General features: G+C 37.1%; 1 long non-coding RNA gene across 2 annotated transcripts; it reads right to left on the bottom strand.

The window, feature by feature from the left end:
• Positions 1-4,536: 4,536 nt before the first annotated feature.
• Positions 4,537-12,398, bottom strand: LOC107823898 (uncharacterized). Of its 2 annotated transcripts, none has more exons than XR_012701884.1 (3): positions 12,260-12,398; positions 5,116-5,205; positions 4,537-4,793 (listed from the first exon to the last, which is right to left on the bottom strand). It is a non-coding gene; the product is annotated as an uncharacterized LOC107823898 (long non-coding RNA). The 2 variants fall into 2 exon arrangements; XR_001656733.2 differs by lacking the exon at positions 12,260-12,398 and adding an exon at positions 11,383-11,513 and having other exon boundaries at positions 5,116-11,258.
• Between the last annotated feature and the right edge of the window lie 6,433 nt (positions 12,399-18,831).

The raw sequence follows: 18,831 nt of genomic DNA, 5'->3' as shown, positions 1-18,831 counted from the left end.
TTTAAAAAATATCTATAAATATTTGGGATTCTCTTGCGAGAAATAAATTTTAATAGAATATGAAGTGCTCCATATTTATTGACCTTAAATAATGGGTTGTATGATTACTTTCTTATCAAGTGTTACCGAAATGCGTTTATCTCTTTATTCTTTCATATTCATATCATATGTTAACATTTATTAAATTCTTATATCGTTTTCGAATGTGAAGTGATTATTAATATTTAGGTATCATATTGATTTTTATGTTTAATTACTAAATTCAGTTAACCTGAAAGTGTACATCAACGAAAAATTATTGTCAGGCGACTTAAAAAAATAACTATTATGTGTTACTAATAGAATTCTCCCATAAGAATATTTTAATCGATAATATGTTTGTCCATTTTTTATATATTTACTAAATATATATTTACTTATCAAATATTTAACAAAGTAAGATTAAAATAATATTTAAGTAACAAAAACTCGAAAACCTGACAAAACTGAACCAATCCAAACCGATATGATTGATTTGGTTTGATTTTGATAAAAATCGAGTCAACACGGTCCATTTACACCCTTTCACTCCACCATGGATTGTCCTTCGAATTCACTGCCTTTCTTTATTGCTTTCCAAGTATCAAATTCCTTCTTTTAATTTTCGCCCATCCATTAGTTTGTCAATTTGTTCGATCTAATTTTTTATATTTTCTTTGTGATTTGGTTTGAATCTCAAAAGTTTAGAATTTGAGACAATGATGACCAAACATTTATATATGTAATCAAGCTATGAAAGCTTATCAAATATATACCATGAACATATCTTTGTTATATCAAGTAAATATACATACAAAATAAACAAATACATATATACGGAATACCATCATTATACCATCTATATAATTATATATACACACTTTAACCGAAGCAACATCCATGCATTGATCTTTCTAAGAACATACCGTATTATTAATTATACATGTTTATTATTGTATAATCTGTAAGTTTTTTAATTATACTAAACGTATAAATAATTTATAACGTATATATACCATATATATATATATATATATATATATATATATATATATATATATATATATATATATATATATATATACCTTATATATATTTTCACTAAATATGTGTATTTTATATTTTTCAGAATATAAGGATGTTTTTGGTAAATATACATGATTTCTTCCAGTATTATACATATTATTAATTATACATGTTTTGATGAAAAATTAATGAAAATATTATTAAAGAGAACACATTGACTGAGTGTATATTTCAATTCAAGAAGAGTAGCAATCACTTTAAAGTTATAATAATTCACGGAAGTACCTAATTTATTTGTGATTGGCAGGACTTGTGTATCATTAATTAATATGCCTATTTTAGTGGAATTTGGAAGTGAGTTTTATTTTTGGATGAACGTTATCATCTTTCCTTTTATTTTTGCTTATTTTTAGGGATTATTAACTATCCCTATTTTAATGGGATTGAGTAATTTTCTGCTATGCAATATATTTATTTAATTGCCACGAATGTAAAATAACTATTGCTGCTAGGTTTTTGAATTTTTTTTTCTTAAATATTGCCTACTTATGTTTTTTCCCCATCATATATATATTGAAAATGCTTTATTTACCAACAATCTAATTTTCATAAAGCACTATAGTTTAGAGCTCATAAACTATAATTTGTCTAATTACTATTCATAGTTATTGTTCAATTGTTACGATCTTGTATCACTTGTATTCTGAATACAATATGTATTAGTTGTACTCATTCGCACAACAAATACAACCAAGGAAAAATATAGGATTGTATACAAAATATATAACATATATCGATTGTATACATGGGTATATACAAAGGATACAATCTATATCGATTGTATTCGTTGTAAATATCGAACTCAAGATCTCCACTTGCTAAGCGGGAGCTTTAACCAACTAACCTGCGAGAGTTTGTTGCTCTCTTGTTTCAATTCAAAATAAATAACCTCTTTTTTCATAAATTTGTTGTGGTTAGACCGGCCATGATGTATGGGGCTGAGTGTTGGCCCGTTAAGAACTCACATATCCAGAAGATGAAAGTAGCAGAAATGAGGATGTTGAGGTGGATGTTCGGGCATACTAGGATAGATAAGATTATGAATGATGATATTCAGGAGAAGGTGCACGTGGCTCCCATTGATGACAAGATGCGGGAAGCGAGATTTAGATGGTTTGGACATGTTCAGAGGAGAAGCCCAGATGCTCCGGTACAGAGGTATGAGCGGCTGGTTGTGCAGGGCACGAGAAGAGGTAGAGGGCGGCCTAAAATATATTGGGGAGAGGTGATCAGGCAGGACATGGCGAGACTCCAGATTTCCGAGGACATGACACTTGATAGGAAGATATGGAGGTCGAGTATTAGGGTTGTAGGTTAGGAGGTAGTTGAGTCTTGCCTTACTTCGTACCATTGTGGGACTAGCCAGGTAGGGTTTTTGTCTAAGATAGCTAGTGGCAATGTTGTGTCTTACTATTTCGCTTTTCAGTGCAGGACCTATTTAATAACTATCGCTTTTGCTTTGCATCTTTCTTCTAGATTTCATGGTGTTCTTAATTTTTCTATGATTGTTGTGGTGATACTAATATTGTGTCCTTTTGTCCTTTTATTTTCTTGAGCCGAGGGTCTTTCGAAAACAGTCTCTTTACTCCTCCGGGGTAGGGGTAAGGTCTGCGCACACACTACCCTCTCCAGACCCCATTAGTGGGATTTTACTGGGTTGTTGTTGTTTCATGAATTTGCTATTAAATCCAAATATACCGAGGAATGTTAATTTTCTAAAAATATAGCTAAAATGATAAATGCAACGTATATATTTGATGTGTCCCGCAATAGTTTCGGTAAAATAGTACAATTATGTTGGTGCCGAGAGTATTTAGGACGCCAAGAAGTATGAATAATTTGTAACCTCATGACTTGTAATGGTTAGTCCCATAATTTGTTACAGTAACCATATTAAAGATTTCACAAGTATTGTTAAACCGACTAAAATGATATAATAAAATTTCTCTCTAGTATTCATCTCCCAGTTTTTAATTGGTTTGTAAAGAATAGAATTTTGTAAAAATTGCACGTGCTAGTCATTTTTCGGATGGGTAATCGAAAAATAGTCGGTGTTTGCGAAATCAATGAAAAATAGCTAATGCTTTGCTGAAACACGAAAGTTCCAGCATAATATGCGGATTTATGGGGATCCTGCGTATAAACTTCCAGCATATTATGTTGGAATTCCAACACATGAAAAATTCCAACATAATATGTGAAATTATGGAGCTCCTGCATATAAACTTTCAGCATATTGTGATAGAACTCCAGCACATTATAAAATTCCAGCATGGAAGCTCATATGTAAAAAAATTCGAATTATATGCTGGAATATTTCCGGATTTTTAAGATTGTTTTTGTTCAAATTTTATCTTTACATGAAAAGTGGTTAAATTTCAATTACTTTTGAAATTGTGGCTATTTTTCAATTACCAGTTGTAAATATGACTATTTCTAATTTTATCAGTCAGTTAATTTTTGTTCTGTGCAACAAATATTTTCACTTTCCCATTTATCTCCCGTCAAGAGAAAATGGTGAAGGATGTAGCAAATTCATCAGTATTCACAAATTTGAAACAGAACAGAGCTATTCCAAAAGGTTTCACTCTTGGAAATAACAATGTAAGAGTTTTCTTGATCAAAGTTTTGTTCTGTGATTTGGTTAAACTGTGGGGACTGCAATTTGGAAGATGTTGATCAGGCATCTCTTATTCTTCTACACAGTGCAAAAACCACATGCTAAGTAGAATGGGTACACTAGAAAACTACATCCTGATAAATTTCACTGTTTTGGTTTTGGACATTTACCGGACTTATCTACCGTGACACATAGGTACATTTGATCAATCTTTAGTGACTTGTGAGGCCTGTATGATTGTTTCAGTCTCCAAATGACATTTTGAAGTGAGCGAAAAACCTCAAGAATACAAGATGCATAGAGAAAGTTTCTCAGATATCCCAAAATCCCTACAATAAGATGGAGATCTTCTCAATTACAGATAAAACATAAACAGAGGTTATTTTTTAAAGGCCCACGCTTATCCGAAAACAGTCTCTCCGCCTTTTTAAAGGCCCACGCTTATCCGAAAACAGTCTCTCCGCCTTTTTAAAGACCCATGCTTATCCGAAAACAGTCTCTCCGCCTTTTTAAAGGCAGGGGTAAGGTCTGCATACATTCTATCCTCCCTAGACCCCACTTGTGGGACTACACCAGGTTTATTGTTGTTGTTGTTATTTCACGCTTATAGTTCCTTTTTATGGCAGCTTCAATGGCCAGAATGTAAAAGCCAGAATGTTTCTGGGGAAGTCCCAATTAAGAATACAATCTCAACTTAGAACTTGCCAGAGGGTACTAATTCACTGGTTCTTGGAAACTTAAAAGAGGATCTAATACCAATGGTGTTTGGATCCTTAAAAAGGATTTCAGAACATCTGTGCATTAATAAGATACCGCTAAATTGCCAACTTTGTTTATTACTTGAAATGCAGTCGACGGAGAATATCCAGAGAGCAACTTATCTTGCCTATGGGAAAGCACTAAAGAAGGTGCTGACATTATTGACGTTCTAATACAACTGACAAAAGATGGAGTTGCACTCTGGCGGTCTTCAGCTGAACTCCTCCCAATAACCACAGCGCCAGAATGCTTCATGAATTTAGCAACTCATATGAACAAAGAATAAAGCTTCTCGGAAATTCTCTTTAACCTTGCAATACAAAAACAAAAAACATAATCGATTGTGAGCTCACTGAACATTAATAGCGTTTTCACAAAACACAATCGAAGTACTCCCTAGTCCCTCCCTTGATTTAGTCCAGTTGCAGCTAAACTGTACAGTGATTTAGCAAAGAATTCTAAACAGAACTGTAAGCAAGATCATGGGAAAGATTGTAACCCTCTTACTAGTCTTGGAATTGAAAAGCAAAATCAACTCCTGGAGTTTGATTTGATCAACATAGATCTAAGTTTCTTTTCCATAGTACTCAGGCATATAAGAATTTAGCCTAGTGGGATAGAGTACATAATACCTGTAACTTTGTCTTCAACGATGCTGAATACCTTGGACCGAGCAATCTTGATATAATCGAAGCCATCACGACTGCCATTTGTAATGCCACCTTTGATAACCATCAAAGCAGAAGGTTTGATAATGTCAAGTAAAAGTTCAGTGCTATTAAGGCTCAAGGATATCCCCATTTACCAATTAACCAAAGTGTAGCCAATTCAAAGCCTTCTTCATAAGAGATGTACTAGTGATAAACAGGCAGTTATTATTGCTCCACATTAGGATATGTGGTAATGGAAAAAATGAACATGCCAACTTAAACTAATGCTTTTCACTAAGCGTTAGAAAACCTCAAACTATTGAATATTGGAATGAAACGAGTCCAAATGGGGATGGATAGATAGTAAGTATTCCTATATCTGACAGTAGCTTGTTTGATATTGAAGTGTTGTTCTTGTTGCGAAGAGGGTGACAATGTCGGAGAAATGCAAAAATAAATAAAAAGGAAAAAAAAAGGCTATACTATTGTAGAAGAAATAGGCAGGTAGAAAGAAAGAAATGAGGCTCAGAATTGCCTAAGACTATCAGAAAAAGGCTAATCTGCCATGGCTGCAAAGGCCAGAGCTTTTGCGAGACAGGAAATAAAACCAGCTCCCAAAACTTTCCCTGAACTTTGCCAAGCCAAGATACAAATCAGCTCAAATATCCGAGATTTCAAGCTTACTGGATAAAATCATCACAGCCTCATTGATTAGGTTTAGGGTTTAGACAGGAATGGATTCATACAGCCAACCACAACAATTAGGGGATGAGCTATAGTTGATTGATTTATCAGCATAATCATCATCATCATCATTGTCGAGATATAATATAATTAACAGAAGTGTACTCTCCATCTAACAGCTTAAAATATTAGATGAGATGGTCCACAATCATTAGCATTTTGCAGTGCAAGGCTGTAGATCACAAAAGAATTCATCGGCTATGAACTCACAGAGAAACAGAGCAACCACCCTTAGGAATTCATGCATTCTCAGAGTCACAAAAGCCTCCTTTTTTAGAATAATCAAGGTAATGAGGTAGGCTCAGATACACTTTTTTTCAAACAAAATCCAAAGAGCTTTTAATAACTGTCATGGCTGCATGGCATCAGTTGGCCTTAGGAGATGGAGAACAAACACCAAAAATGGATCTTTTCTCTCCACATCTCACAGACCAATCTGAGCTGCCATGCCAAGATACAATTATTGTTTTTCAATGTCAACCAAATTTTGCCCAAACGCCTAAACAGTCTTTTCAGCTCAGAGGAAAATGTCTGATTCATCTTTCAGAAACAGCAATCTTCATAGCCTCTGATAAATGGCATCGAAGGAGTAATGAATCAATCAACTACTGGTGGTTTTGCAATTGGAAAATTTTTCATTTGAGAGATCATCGGCAGCGTAGAATGACAGAGTGGCAAAACCACCCATTGAAATTCCCCAAAGCTCTTTGCTCTCACCGCAGTCTCAGACTCAAACTAATCACCATCTTTATGTTTCCCTTTTGAGGCTCAGATGTGTGTTATAGCTCAAGCAAAAGAGATCCGACGACACCATGGCTGCAAAAACCACCAAATCTGGAACATGCCCCGCCAAGGTATGGGACGGATAATCTCAAATGCTCAATTACTAAGCTCAGAAGGGAATGAAAGATATGCAAAATCATCATCGCATCTTTCGAGGCATCAATCACTCTCCCCACCTCCGGCATAACTTGTCTCTAAATCAAACGAACCCTAACAGCTTCTTTTGATGGTTGTTAACCATTGTATTGTGTTGTTATTTCAGATAGGCCAAATACATAGGCAGCTCCTCAAACTTGGCACGAATTGTCATTTAGACACTTCTACTTTACAAAGCAAAAGAGTAGGCGACACTGCCATGGCTGCAGACACCAGTTTGCTACATAAAGCCATACCAGGCCGCACCGCCAAGATACGACTCGAAACTTTCTTAATGACAAGATTGAACATATCCCAGAAAGGAAAGCAATCTTCACAGCCTCTTACAGCATCAGTAGCAGCAGCACATAGTGAAGAGGAAGAGGAGTACACCGGTGTCTTTGGTTGACGGATTTCTTCTTCTTCTTTTTCTTGTTTATTCCAAAGGGCTGTTGGTATTTTTGGTTATGAATGGAGAAATCACAGGCATAACAGAGAGGGGTTACCACCCTATACAGAAAATCCATCTCTCTGATGCCTCATTCTTCTTTCTTGATAGGCTATGCTCAGCTGATACTGAACAAATATGGTGATGGATTAGGACTGCAAGATGCTTTATAACTTGTAGTAGAAAGTCGCAGGTTAGACATATCCCGACATTGAATCATGGAAAAAATTCTGATTTTTTTTTTCTCTCAAGCAAATGGGTCTCAGATGTGTCTTATGATAAAGCAAAAGAGAAGCCAGGCACGTCATGGCTGCAAATAGCGGTTGCATGAGAGACAGAAAAGTCTCAGTCACAGGCCATACCGAGTTGCCACGCCAAGATACGGGTTGGATAATCTCTATGCCCTAGTTGGTTAGCCCATATATAGAAACATCTTCATCACTTCCTCTTTATGCACCTTCCATCAACACCATAAAAAACAAACACAGAGGAAAGACACAGATGACAGTGTATATAAGTAAAATTCTTTTTGCAGTTTCTGCCAGTTCTAAAAACAAAGGGTTGTTGGTTGTTTAATAATGGACGAAAAATCAATGGCGGAACAGAGAGGGGAAACCACCCTTTAAAGAACATCCCAAACTCTCTATTTTGCCTCATTTCTTTCTTTCTGAGCTAACCATTCGTTTTGGGTAAATATTTTGGTTTTTTCATCTCCAAGTTTCCCGGTTCTCCTTTCCCTCTTTTTTCTATGTGCTAGTCTCTGGATAAGCCTTGGGTAAAAAAGCCATAACATTTAGCTTGGCCTTCGTGCTTTTATAATAGTACAGATATAGATAGATATAGATAGATAGATATAAATCCCCCGAGGAAGGGTTAATCTCTTAAATCAAGACTTACATGGGCCTTTCGGACAAAGCAAAAGAGAAGGCGACGACGCCATGGCTGCAGACACCAGTTTGCTACATTACCGGGTCGCCCCCAAGATACGGGTCGGATATTTTCTCAATGATGTTATTGAACATAGCCCATAAAAGAAAAGCAAGATTTGCACAAATAGGATAATTTGAGGCCACTGTTTAACGACTCAGATGTGTGTTATGATAAGGCAAATAAGAAGTCAGCCACGCCATGACTGCAAACATTGGTTGCATGTGAGAGAGAGACGACTCAGTCACAGGCTATACCAAGTTGCCAAGCCAAGATACGAGGTCAGATAATCTCCATGCCCTAATTGATTAGCCCAGATATATAAACTTCATCATCATCACTGCCTCTTTATGTACCTTCCATCAACACCTAAAAAACAACACACCACACACAGAGGAAAGGCAGATATGTAGTAGTACTAGGAGGAGGAGTATTCTTTATGTTTCTGTTATTTCCATGACAATGGCTGTTGGTTTTTTGTGAATAAAGGAAAATCACGGCAGAACAGAGAGGGGCAACCACCCATTAAAGAAAATCCCTAACTCTTTGTTATGCATCATTTCTTTTTGGGCTGATAACTTGTAGCAGAAAGTGCCACAGTTCACATATCCAACATTGAATCACGGAAAAGATTATGTTTTTTTTTCTTTTCAGCAAATGGGGCTCAGATGTGCGATATTGATAAGGGAAAAGAGAAGCCAGCCACGCCATTGCTGCAAACACCAGTTGCATTTCAGAGAAAGAAGTCTCAATCACATGCCATATCGGGTTACCCATGCAAAGATACGGGTCAAGTTAACTCCATCCCCAAATTCGTTAGATCGGATATAGTAACATCATCATCACTGCCTCTTTATGTACCTTCTATCCACACTGAAAAAACAATACACAGTCACACACACACACACACACACACACGTGCGCGCGGAGGAAAGACAGAGATGTCAGTGTAAGTTAAATCCATTTCCAATATCTGTTTTTCTCATAAACAAAGGGCTGTTGGCTGTTTGATAGTAGAGGAAAATCAAAGGCGGAATAGAGAGGGGCAACCACCCTTTTAAACAGCAACAACAACATACCCAGTGTGATCCCACAAGTAGGATCAGGGGAGGGTGGGGTGTACGCAGACCTTACCCCTACCTTGTGTCAGGTAGAGAGGCTATTTCGGATAGACCCTCGGTCGCAACCACCCTTTTAAAAAAAATCCCAATACTCTCTGTTTTGCCTCATTTCTTTCCTTTCTGGCTAACCTTTTCCTTTTATGGGAAATTCTTTGGTTTTTTCACCTCAAAATTCCCTAGCTCTATTTTAGGGGTAAGGTGTACGCAGACCTTACCCCTACCTTGTATCAGGTAGAGAGGCTATTTCGGATACCCTCGGCCGCAACCACCCTTTTAAAAAAAATCCCAATACTCTCTGTTTTGCCTCATTTCTTTCCTTTCTGGCTAACCTTTTCCTTTTATGGGAAATTCTTTGGTTTTTTCACCTCAAAATTCCCTAGCTCTATTTTCCCTCTTCTCTGTATACAAATTCCCTGTGGGATAGTGAGAGAGAAAAACAAAAAGAGAAGGAAGAGCTAGTTTCTTAAATCAGGAATAACACGGTCCTTTCGGTTAAAAAGTCTCGGTTACAGTCATAAAATGAGACTTACGAGAGTTTTTTGATTAAAACTCAAAAGAGAATAATGGACTTGCCATTGAAGAACATGAAATGGGCATTAAGGGCTCAGATTTGCCGTATTTGAACTAAGCAAAAGAGAAGGCAATGCCGCCATGGCTGCGGACACCAGTTTGCTATACAAAGCCATACCGTGTCGCATCGCCAAGATACAGGACAGTATTTTCTCAATGCCGTAATTGAACAAAGCCCGAAACGTAAGCAATCATCACAGCCCCTTTAAAGCATCAGTAGCAGCAGCACAAAGAGAAGAGGAAGACGAAGAAGAGTACAAAGGTGTGTTTGGATGAAGGATTTTATTTTTTTCTTGTTTAAAGGATCTTTACACAAATAGCCGACCGGATTCACCATTACTTTTCCTAGCCGGTATACATTGATTATACGCTAATTAAACATGGTTATACAAATGTTACATGAATTATACATATCTTATATATCCGACTGCTATTTTTAGTTTAAGCAGTTGGGTGGGCGGCTATATAGGTTAATTCTTCTTATTTGGAAGGGCTGTTGGTCTATTTGGTTATCAATGGAGAAATCACGGGCATAGCAGAGAGGGGCAACCACCCTTTACAAAAAATCCCAATCTCTCTGATGCCTCATTCTCTAGGCTATGCTCAACCTCTTTGCTTTCCTGGTAGAACCTCTGGGTAGGAAACTTTGAAAACTGTCATGGCTGCAAGCATCAATTAGCCTTATGAGACACAGAACAAATACCACAAATGGAACCTCTCCCCCCATATCTCACAGACCCATCCGAGCTGCCACGCCAAGTTACAGTTTTCTTCAGCTCAATAGAAATATGTCTGATTCATCTTCTCATCTTCCGCAGACGATAAAATCTTCATAGTCTCATTGCTTATAATTGAAACAGGGTGAGTAACAGGAAAAGGAAAAGAGGAAGATCATGTGAAATTTCACAAAAAGGGTGGTTTTGCAATCAGAAAAGTTTATCATTGATCATCGGCAGCCGAGAATGACAGAGAGGTGCAAAACCACCCATAAAAACTCCCCACTGATCTCTGCTTTCATCGCAGCCTCAGACTTAAGCTAATCAGATTTTCACCATTTTTGTGTTTCCTCTTTGAGCCTCAGATCTGTGTTATAGCTCAAGCAAAAATAGATTCGACAACGCCATGGCTGCAAAAATCACCAGAAAAACTGGGGGCATGCCCTGCCAAGATACGTGCCAGATAATTACAAATGCGTGATTAATAAGCTTAGAAGGGAATGATAGATTTACAAAATCAACATCGCCTCTTTGAAGCAATCGATCATGCTCATCATGCCGGCATAACTTGTCTTTACACCAAGAATATTCATCAACTATGAACTCACAGAGAAAAAGCAGCCAACCTTAGAGACTCATTCTTTTAGCACAATCAAGGCAACGGGGAGGCTCAAAATTCCCCTGTTTTCAGACAAAACCAAAAGAGCTTTAAAACATGCAATGGCTGCAAGCAACAGTTAGCCTTATGAGACAGAAGAAAAACCAAAAATGGAACTTTTCCCTTCAAATCTCAGACCCATCTGACCTGCCATGCCAGGATACAGTTTATTCAACTCAAGAGAAAAAATTCTGATTCATCTTCCACAGAAGAGTAAAATCTTCGTAGCCTCATTGCGTCACCTAAATTGAAACGGAAAGAATAACAAGAACAGGAAACTAGCAAGGTCATTATGTATTTTCACCAAAAGGGTGGTTTTTATAATTGGAAAGATTTATCATTTGAGTGATCATCGGCAGCAGAGAATGACAGAGAGGGGCAAAACCACCCATTGAAACTCCCTACAGCTCTCTGCTTTCACTGCTACCTCACATTTTCATGTTAGATTCTAAACTCATAATTCCAAAGGCACTGTGAGTTTAGTGCTTAAAGTTGTATCTTCAAAACAATACAGTACAACATAATTTAGTACTACATTATGTAACAACCATCCAAACAAGCTGTAACATTCAAATACTGAATCCACCTCCGCCTACATCCATTTCCCAATAGGCCAATAGAGAAAAGTGAGGCTCAGATCTGTTTTAAAGCTAGGGCAACAGGAGATTCCAAGGACGCCATGGCTGCAAAAACCATGCCCCGCCAAGATACGGGTCGGATAATCTCAAATGCCCCGATTAATAAATAAGCTCAGAAGGGAATTAAAAATTTGTTAAAATCATCATCGCCTCTTTTTAGCCGCCGATTAAACTCACCACCACCGCTTCCACTACCTCCACCAGCAGCATTTGCATGCTCCGGCAAAGGCATAAAAGAAAGAAAACCAAAATTGACGGTAACAACAATACAACCAAAGTTGACGGTAACAACAATCCAAACAGGCTGTTAATAATCCCTCCGTAAGAGGGAAGAAAGGGATAATTTGCACAAATAGTACTGAAGAAAGGACTGTTAGGGTTCTTACAGTGAATAGAAAAATCATGGGCTAATAATGCAGAGAGAGAGGCAACCACCCTTGCAACGAAAAATCCTAAAACTTTCTGTAGCCTCATTCTGAGCTTTTTACTTCGTTTCATCTCCGTAACACATATTTCTTGTATTTATTAACATTTCTTTTTGTTTCTTCGGCAATGAGTGATGAACGGCTATTCTTTGGAAAAATCAACCTAAATTTTTAAATTTATATATATATATATATATATATATATATATATATATATATATGTGTGTGTGTGTGTGTGTGTGTGTGTATGTGTTATATATTTTTTCAGCTATTATTTTTACAGCGGCTATACAGTGTCATTTTCTCATTGAAAACTGGCACAGAAGGGGATATTTTCAAGGTCAAAATTTTAGAAGACATTATCTAAAAATGAAAAGGAGAAAAAACGTTTTGCTTCATAAAAGAAGATTTGTTTCATGAATTAGAGTTGAGTAACACCGTTAGTTTTTGAACACATTGTGTCAATGAGACTAAAGATGCTTCACTTTAGCATACTTAAAGAACTAAATATGCTTAGGGCTATATTTAAGGGACCAAAATAGACTTAACCTAAAAAATAAGGTACAATATTGGCAAAAAACTCTTCTTTTTGCTTTTCTCCCGGGGGAAATTGAGGATTTGTTAGTTTAGTTTCTGTACAAGAGCTCTCTATCAAAATGGTCCCTGTACAAGGAGGTGCTGTGAAACTTTACTCATTACTGGGACCATATTACAAGGAGCTCTCTACTACAGGGACCTCAAAAGAACTTTTTTTTTTTTCCTAAAAGTTTGGCCAAATACTTTAAATTTCTGAAAAAAGTAGTTTTGAACTCGGAAAAATTTAAGCAAACAGGCTATTATTATGTCTTGTGAAGATCTGTTTCAATGGGGGGTTTAGGTATTTATGATCATTTTATTATTTTTATATATAAAAAAATTATAAATATTGGTCAAGACAATTAATTACTTAAAAAATATAATAAGCACTGCTATTTTAATTGGTCGGAAGAAAAACTTTATTTCCTTAAGCGCAACCTTTCAGATTATCAAATTTACTGTAGAAAGTTTGCAAATTTGTTCGTCTAATATAATAGTAGCATTGTTGGTTTCCAGTAAATACTTACCGTCTTCAATAATAGTCCTGAGATCCTCAAGTACGCAGTCTATTTTCAATTCTACTCCTTGATATCACTTTTCTTTTGTTAATTTTAACCTGTGTTTGATGCATAGCTCTATAGTGAAACTTGAAATAAGTTTTGTCTTATCCAATATCCACTTTTCTTGTTCATCTCAAAAAAAGGAGCAAGAACTAGAACTAGTATAGACGATAATCTCATATTTGCATTGGTCCTATGTCAACCATTTATATACACAGATTACAAGCTTCCACAACAGCAGAAAACAATCCTATAATGTTTGTGCTTTTGGTTCAATATTTACACGTTATAGCTTGCAAAAAAATCCAACTTTGTCAATTAAATAGGAACCTCACTCAACATAAATTCATCTTCATAGTTATCACTTCCTGTAACTAGTCCTGCAGTTTCCCTCATAACATGACCAGCAGAATCCGAGTTTCCAAGACCATCTCATACAGTTAATCGAGCACAGGGAGATCAGTTGCATACCATCTACTGAGTTTGGTTGCTTAAGAATGCAGGAGCGTTGGTGAAAGATCTTCCAACAGAGTTCATATCATAGTTTCCGATGGACAGAGCTTAAGTCACAACCAATAAGACGAATAGTTCATTGCAAACAAGCAGATAAAGACTTTGGCTGTGAGGAAATCCCTGTTCCAACACATATGGCCTGCCAATAAAGCACAGCATTTAGAGCCTAGAGTACAATCAGTGGCTGATGATCACACAACAGGACTTGAAATTTTATCTGCATTTGTCTTTGCAAATGGCAATTTCCTTCTTTAAACTGCAGTTACGCCACAGGAGTATCTGCAGTTCATTATCAACTCTTGCTGTAGACAGTCACAGACTATACTTGGACTGGCGTAGCAGCCATTGGATACGACAGGCTTCCCTCACTTCTAAATCTCCCATAGAGTTTGCAGGGAGTTTTGGAAAAGATCAAGGAAATAATTAGACATCATGAAGCAATGTCTTATGCCATTAAATAGCCCTCGTAGAGAATTAGTTGAGCGTGGATGGTCTCAATTAATCCAAAAGCAGATCTTCAGAGATCAAAATCTCACTCTCGATCATGCACATACACAAAGGTGACCACTATTAACGAGAAAAAGGAACACACGTTTTTTTTAAAAAAAAATTAACAGGAAGAACACACACATGCTTTACTTACCTGTATACAGGCTAGAATTACAGATAATAGACAAAGAGAAAACCTTACATACAATTCTTGCCTGCTCAAGCGCTCGCAGTTCATCTTATGGCGGCTTCCTTGACTGGAAGTCAGAATGCTTCCAGGGGAGTCCCAATAGATCTCCATTTAAATCCCTGCTAGAGGATATTATTTACTACTTACTTGAAAGGATTTAATAATGGGTCTCGTAACCTGGAACAGATGATCAATTACATATGTGCATTAACAACACGCCTTTCAATTGACAGCTCTATTTGCCTAACAGAAAGCACTAAAGAAGGTGCTGACATAATTGACTTTCTAATCCAAATGACAAACATGAAGTTGAACTCTGGTGGTCTCAGTTAATCTCCTCCCAACAACCACAACATCAGGATGCTTCATCAATTAATCAACTCAGAGCAACAACAAAGCTTCTTGCAAATTTTCTCTTTAACCTTGCAATACAAATAAAACACATAACAGAGCGGGAGCTTTCCAAAAATTAAAAGCCTTTTAATACAAAAGAAACGAAATACTACTTATTCCCAAATCTCTCGCTCCCTCCCTCTCTCTCTTCTTTGTTTTAGACTTCTAGTCCAGTTGCAGCTAAAGCGTACAATGATTTTAGTAAAGAAACACAAAAGGAACTGCAAGCAAGAACATGGGAAAAAGGCATATAAGAATCTAGGTTTGTGCTTCATTCAAACATTTCGTCCTAAAGGCAAAGAGTATGTATTACCTGCAACTTTGTCTTCAAGAATGCTGAATACCTTGGTCGACTAGGAAGGCTTGAACATCTCAAGTAAAACTGGAAAAGTCCAGTGCTATTAAGGCGCAAGGATATCCCCACCTACCAATTAACCAAAAAATAGCCAATTCAAAGGCCTTTCATAAGAGATATGCTCAATGAGTAGACAGTTATTATACTCCAAATTAGGATATCTGATGATTAAAAAATATGCCAAAGAAGATACTTACCTATCAAATTTTAGATGGGCTTGTCAGTGAAAGCTAAAAGACAGTTGTTTTCTGTCAATTCTCTCCATCAATAATTTTGCTATCATCATCATTTCTTATACGGGGCAAGTTAGAAAAATTCAGAATGAACTATTAAAGACATGACGACATCAAGACAAGAGACCATGACATTTTTTGTAATTTTTTTCATGAAAACCCAACTATCACAAAACAACTATGAAACTCGAAATCAGTTTAAGACTGACATTTAAGTTCAAATTTATTCCCAGAAAGCTTCACCAATATACAATTACAGTGTTCAAACAAAAGTTAAACTGAGGTATGGAGGAGGCTCAGATTTTCGCCTATTTAATCAAAGAGCAGAGCTAAAACTTTCATAGCTGCATACATGGTTGCCTCATGAGAAGGAACAACATCCTTCACAGACCTTCCAAGTGCCAAGCCAGGAATTAGCTCAAAAATATTGTTCAGTCTTATTAAGATAATCTTCACTGCCTCAGAGAATGTGGATTCTAAAGATCCAGAAAATGGAATCAAAATTTGAGGAGAATACATGAAACTTCTTTTCAAAAGTGGAATAAGGCTTTGTACACTTACATTACGTGTAGTGTTTACTGGGAGGCCTTTTAGTATATTTCAAGATTTGTACGTTAGAACTTCTAGAGTTAAGAGAGCCTCAAATTATCGAATGTTGGAATAAAATGGGTCCAAATGAAGTAGAAAAAATAGTGAGGATTCATATAACTGACTGCAACTAGCTTGAAACTGAAGCATGGTTGTTGTATGAAGAGGGGGTAATAACCTAGAAAAATGTAGACATAAAAAAAGAACCAGAAAAGAAAATGTTGACAGATTGTCCAAGGAATTGAAAGTAACACAAAAATGAGGCTCAGATTTGTTTAAAAGTATCAAAAACCAAAGCTAAAAACCAAAACTCCCCCTACGTTCCCCAGCCAAGCTAAGAATCAGCACAAATATCTGAGATTTCAAGCTTTCTGGATAAGATCATCACAGCCTCGTTCACTAGGTTTAGGGTTTAGAGTGAATGAACACAGGTTCATATAGCCGACCCAAACTATTCGGGATAAAGACATAGATGACTGATTTAGCATCATTGTCATCATTCTTTTCATCAACATTTTTTGATGCCAGGGCTGTTGATAGAAAAGAGTGGGTTGCTCTAGTGGTAAGCACCCTCCACTTCCAACCAAGAGGTTGTGAGTTCGAGTCACCCCAAGAGCAAGGTGGGGAGTTCTCGGAGGGAGAGGAGCCGAGGGTCTATCCGAAACAGACTCTCTACCCCAGGGTAGGGGTAAGGTCTGTGTACACATTACCCTCCCCAGACCCCACTAGTGGGATTATACTGGATTGTTGTTGTTGTTGTTGGCTGTTGATAGAAAAAGAATCAAGGAATTCATACGCTGTCAAACTAAAAACGAACAGAGAAACCACCCAAGAAACTCCTGCATTCTGTGAGTCATATGAAGCCTCATTCTTTTAGCACAATCTAGTCTAGGTAATGGGATAGGCTAAGATTTTTCTTTTCTCACACAAAAAAACATAAGCTTTAAGAACTGTCATGGCTTCAAGCATCAGTGAGACTTATGAGACAGAAAAGAAACACGAATGAAATTTTTCCACAATATTTCAGACCCATATGAGTTGACATGCCAAGATACAGTTTTTTCAGCTCGAGAGAAAAATGATTGATTCATCTACACAAACAGCAACACCAACTATGCCTCAGTCCCACACAGGTTTGGGTCGACGATATAAATCCTTACTTCTTTATTTAAACTTAACTCATAGCATCGTCAAACCAAAATAAAATAAAAGAGAAAATCTTTAGTCTCATTGCTCATAACGGAGGGAATAACAAGAAAGGGAAAATAGGGAGGTGGAGCATAATTTCACCAAAAGTGTGTATTTGCATATTAAAAATATTTTCTTTTGAGTAATCATAAACACTGGAGAATTACAGAGAGGGTCAAAACCACCCACAGAATCTCCCCAGAGCTCTCTGCTTTCACCAAGTCCTAAAATTAAACTAATGTGTTTCACCAAGTGTTTAAGAACCTAAATCTATTGAATACTGGAATGAAAGGGGCCCATATGGAGAAGAATGGCTAGTGAGTATTCATATATCTGACTGTAAAATGAAGTTATGAGCTCAAATTTTTGCTTATGTAATCAAGGAGCAGAGGGAAAACCAAAAACCAAATCACAATAATGGGGTAGGCTCAGATTCGCCTTCTCTCAGACAAAAATCAAAAAGCTTTGAAAAATCCGCCATGGCTGCAAGCAACAATTAGCCTTATGAGACAGATTAAGAAGCACCAAAAAGGGTACCCCCTCCCCCCCATATCTCACAGACCCATCTGAGCTGCCACGCCAAGACAGTTTTATCAGCTCCATAGAGTTATATGCCTGATTCATCTTCTGCAGAAGATAAAATCTTCATAGCCTAATGGACCAGAGAGAGTAACAAGAAAAGGAAAAGGGAGAGGTCATGTGTAATTTCACCAAAAGGGTGGTTTTGCAATAGGAAATGTTTTTCATTAGAGTGATAATTGGCAAAGAAGCTTTCACCACAGCCTCAGACTTGAGCTAATGAGATTTTTGCTATTTTCGTGTTAGATTCTGAACCCAAATATAGTGCTAAGAACTTTTAAGTTCAAATCTTGAGTCCGCCTCTGCCTATATCCATTTTATAAAGGGGAAAGCGAAAGCGAGGCTCAGATCAGTGTTATAGCTCAGGCAAAAAGACATAGTCGACGACGCCATGGCAGCAAAAATCACCAAGGGAGACCTGGGGAATGCCCTGCCAAGATACCGGTCGGGTAATCTCAAATGCCCAATTGATAAGCTCAGAAGGAACTGAAAGAATTGACAAAATCATCACAGCCTCTTTTTAGCCGCCGATTATAATCACCGGCAGCATTGAATGCTCCGGCTGAAGCATAAACGAAAGGAAGAAAAGAAAATGCATACTGCATCGAAGATTCAAGTGATCCTATTTGTGCAAATCTCCCTATGTAAATAGTAGTCCTAAAACTGGCCATACCATGCAAAATATTCTTGAAGAAAGGGCTGTTGGGATTGTTTTGAGAAATCATAGGCTAATGCAAAGAGAGGCAACCACCCTTTCACCAAAAATCCCTATAGCCTCTGTAGCCTCATTCTCTCCCTTCTGAGCTTTTTCTTTGTTCCATGTAAGCAGAAAATTGCAGGTTCAACATATCCAAAAATCCCTATGATAA

The sequence above is a fragment of the Nicotiana tabacum genome, chromosome 18, assembly GCF_000715075.1.
Source record: "Nicotiana tabacum cultivar K326 chromosome 18, ASM71507v2, whole genome shotgun sequence".
Lineage (NCBI taxonomy): Eukaryota > Viridiplantae > Streptophyta > Magnoliopsida > Solanales > Solanaceae > Nicotiana > Nicotiana tabacum.
Note: the sequence above shows the minus strand (reverse complement) of the source record. Positions and strands in the feature narration are given on the sequence as shown.